Source organism: Malurus melanocephalus, unplaced genomic scaffold (assembly GCF_030028575.1).
Source record: "Malurus melanocephalus ecotype Western Australia unplaced genomic scaffold, MMel_1.1 scaffold_244, whole genome shotgun sequence".
In the NCBI taxonomy this organism is placed as follows: Eukaryota; Metazoa; Chordata; class Aves; order Passeriformes; family Maluridae; genus Malurus; species Malurus melanocephalus.
The window spans coordinates 351427-355897 of NW_026623476.1; positions in this window are offsets into that span (position 1 = coordinate 351427).

The window sequence follows — 4471 nt, forward strand, 5'->3', positions numbered from 1 at the left end:
CCCAAATGCTCCCGAAGGGTTCCCAAAGGATTTCCCCCAGGGTCCCAAAGGGCTTCCAAAGGGCTTCCTCCGGGTTCCCCTCAGGGTTTCCCCAGAGTCCCTCAGGACTCCCCAAAGGGCTCTGCCATCGCTCCCTCAGGGCTCCCCATGGCGTTCCCCTCAGCAGGGCTCCTGCAGGGCTCCCTCAGAGCTCCACACACGGGGCAGGTGTTGCTCCCCACRGGACTCCCTCAGGGCTCCCTGCAGCCGAGGGCAGTGAAGGAGGGGAGCTGGATGTGCCCAGCCGGGCTTTGGGGARCAGAGCAGCCACCCTGGCTTCTCCCAAAGGGTGGCACTGGGGCGGGCACAGGAGAATGTGCCCTCTGCTGCCTTCTGCTGCCTTCTGCCTCCACGTCCCACCCAGAAGGAAGTCACAGGGGCTCAGCCACTGTCCCCAGGCAATAAGGGCCTTTTCCTGCTATTCCTGGTGCCCTRACATCCTTACCCCAACCTGCTACATCCCACCCTTCACTCATTGCCTCTGGAAAGCTTTCCAGGACTGACAGTAAGAGAAGAACATTACACCAAATGTCTGATGTGCATCTGATGGCAGCTCCTCTACATCCTGGGTGTGTACAGGAGTCTGGGACMAGTTTGACCACTGCAGTCTGACTATCCCAGTCAAAAGACTCCAACCAGCTGGGGCAGGACCAGGCCCTTCCACTAAAATGTCCTACACTGATAACCAGCATATTTATGTCCCACACAGCCAACCTCCAGTGTGGTGTTCATAGTAGCGTACTTGGAACGTCGAGAAAGACGCCGTCTTTCGAGAAGTCCTAAAGGATATGGAACATGTCTAAAGTGACAGATCTAGGCTCTGCGCCTGAACAAGTTAATTATGTATTGCTTAACTTCGTTCTGCATAAAATATGTGTAAGTCTTTGCAGGCTGGGGGCCAGGACACTCGGAGCACCCTTACACCCCCACACACATGGAAGATAATACAGCATATTTTCCGTATAACAAGTGGCAARGTGCCAGAAGTTATCTTCCAAAATGTTCCGCAGAATTTGTAATCCCCARCAATAGTCAGCACTTTGCTGTTAGAATGCTTAGAAATACTCCAAAGGCAGATAGCCTGTGATATCACAGTGGCGTAGTTGGTGCTGATTCAGAAGGGAAAGCACCTTGATGAATCAATCCCCACTCCCTGCAGCTTGCAGGATGTTTTTGGAGGTCCTCTGCCCAGGTGAAAAYCCATCTGATGGTGATTGGTGCAGAAATGTTTATTTCTAAGCCGTTCATTTTTAACTGTCCAGTTGTTATTTCCCATAGAAGCTACAAACACACCCAAGCTAGAAGAAATCTCTTAGCCAAATCCCAGTGTRTTCCTAGTCCCAACAGAGAGGAGTTTTTTAATTTCTGTCTGTATCTTGCCCGCAGAAACCCTCAGTGGAAGTGGAAGGTACTTTTGCAATTAGAGGRCAAAACATCAGGATAAGGACAATGATGAATAAGAAGTTCCTGGACAAACAGTGTCTAAAGAGTCATTCCAGTGAGTTGTCTCATGTGCAATGACCTTGCCTCTTATCTCTGATGAGGAAGATTTTATACAGGACACTCCTGGGAAAATTATTGCCTGTTTGAGTTAATGTTGGTGCGGTGTGAGATACGTCTAAGACAGAAATTCCACATACAGGGTTTGGGGGCGTGTAAAACTTTTAAAAGRTTGTACAAAGTGAATAGATGGTGAGTCAGTGACGTATGAATGAGCTGAAATAATAGACCTTAATGGATGTACATAGCTGTGTGCAGTGTTTCCTCTGGTAACATCACAGGAAGAGTAACAGAATGTTCTGTTGTCAAAGAGTTTTGTAGACACTGACTGGTCCCTTGTTGGGCAAAATCAATCCTGTCATAAGTGGGAAATCCACCAGCCCCAGAAGAGATGGGTCTTTTGCYGCCAGGTGTGTCTTTTGTGTTTACACCTCATCCACAAGTGGAAACACCTGTGTCTCCAGACTGCAGAGTGGGAGAAGCCCTAAAAGCAACAGCAGAACAGGTGTGAGACATTTTACACTAATTWTTGTGCTTCAGGAGGGCCATGGCACCACTTGGAGAGAAGCACTGAAATAATGGGTTTTACCTAAGTTTGCAACAGTTGATCAATGTGTCAGAAACACGAGCAACAGGAAAAATGTCTGTTGGTGAGAGGTCACGTTGCTACTGAGTCACCCTGTTGTGCTCTCCTGTTGCAGAGACCTCTGCTATACRTGTCCTTAACCTGCTGCAGTGACAGTGGTGGCTGTGAATTCCTTGGAGCTGCTCTGCAGAGCTGCATCTCACAGAGTTTTTAGGCTGGTCAGTGTACCAGCTCTTCTCTGCCAAGAAGAASGAAGATCACCTTCCCACTGTTGGGTTGAAAATGTGCGCTCTTAAAACCGTGAGTGAGACCTGACCACAGCTCTCTGTGCTGTTCTGCCTGTCCATGCCAAACACAGTCATAGGACGTGCTCCTGCTATGATGTAGCTGTCTTCCTGTCTTTTAGGGATGCCAAGGGTCCCTGTAGGAATTAATTTCTCTGACTTCCCTGCCTCATTTAACCTTAATGAAGGGGATATTTCTGGTGGTAACTCCTCCAAATATGCTCTGCTGTATCTTATGCCCTGGCTCCAGCCCAGGAGTGCAGTGTTATTTACAGAGGGTCAGTGAAGACATTGGAAATGTRGTGTTTCTAGACCTTGTGGCATCCTGCCCCACAGACAAAGATAGATTTGGCATGGGGGCACATATTAGAGGGCTGTGTTTGCCCAGTCAGTGGTGCTGTAGCCATTGAAAGATGGCTCTACAAACTGATCAGTTGATATTTCAAAGATTTTTTTCTCATCAGGACCTCAGCCTGTGCTTCAGCTGACCAGCAGTCCCGTAGCYGTGTAGAGCAGTCAACCTGGCACACAGCCAAAGCTTATCCCACTTATTTTCCATATACCCCGAAGCCTATACACACACAAACCTAAATACGTGTGTGAAACAATATACTCTGAAAGGCTACTGAGGCTATGCRCTCCAGCATTCAACAGCCTAGAGTGTCCAGAATTTGCCTGGTTTTCCTCATCCAGATGAACTCTAATTGAGTTATCCACACCCTTTTCCTACAGGCATCCCCCTCACTCTGCATTGGCAATGGTTGCTGCTCCTGAGGGAGCAGCTCCCCTCATGATTTATTCTCCTCTCATTTAATGTGCAGCAAAGGGGCTTTTTACTGCCTGTTATTCAAACTGTGCTTTGGGCACGAAATTATTCATTTCCGTATGGTTTTTCCATGGTGCTCATGACAGCAGTGTCTGAGAGTTTCACATGCATTGTTTCCTTTTCCAGTAATTTTGAGAGGGTGCTGACCCTATATTATCAGTGAGGAAAGAAGGCAGACAGTGATGAATTAAAAACAGGGTCTTCATAATTTTTGATCCATGATGTGAGTCACCTACAGCCGCAGTGCTTTAATGACAGACATTCAGAGTTCAGCTCCAGCCATCATTGCACAAGGCAGATCTAAGGATGTCCCACCTAAACACACAGGTAAGGCTCCTGAGTGGGCATTGCTCCCAGTGACTTTAATTTGGAGATTTTCTGGGGTTTTATAAGTTTACCATTCCTATAACTTTTTTTTTTTTTTTCTGTGGGTTGTTCTCTAGAGTTTGATTTAATTTTTCTAAGCAATTTTAAAACCCATAAATTTCATCAGTCTCAACCAAATTTGCCGTGATAGAGGTTAGCAGCAGGATGGACTGTTTTGAGCTGTGATGTGATTGGCATTTTATGGGCTCCCTGGTAACAGAAGTGACTTTGATTGATAGGGACTGGCCATGTGGAGGCAGCGAGGCAGTGCTTTACTAGCACATTTTGATTTGCTTTGTTTTTCCAAAAATKTTCTGGCTGTAAAATAATGATAACTGAAACTGCTGCCTTCAGGTGTGAAAGACATTTCAAATATCACCAAATTAATGGAAAACTCTGCCATGTTTTACCAAAACGAGTTCTACTCAATTTGYCAAAGTATTCACATACAATTTCTAAAGGATTTGAACCCAGGGGGTGCCCTAACAGTTTTTTTTTAAAAAAAAAAAATCAGACTGTCCTGAAGATACCATGGAAGTGGTATGTCTTATGTAAGGGCTTTCTTGAATCCAGCTTTACTTGGGCTGTGCTGATGCCTACAACACTTCTCCACTGATAGTAGTGGAGAAGGATTGTAGACAGTGGATATATCTTGGAGTCTGAGCAGCCCCATGAACTCAGCACCCTGCCGTATTTGTATTGCTCTGTGAGTTAAAGCTTCAATTTTAACACATCTGGGACTGAAGAAGAGTTTCTTCTCCTGTTCCTCTCCATCTCCAAAAATCCTGTCCATAAAGGTGGAGAGAGGCAATGTGAGATATTGTAAGATGCTATTTATGCAAACATTTGTAGTCCTAAACATGACCTCAT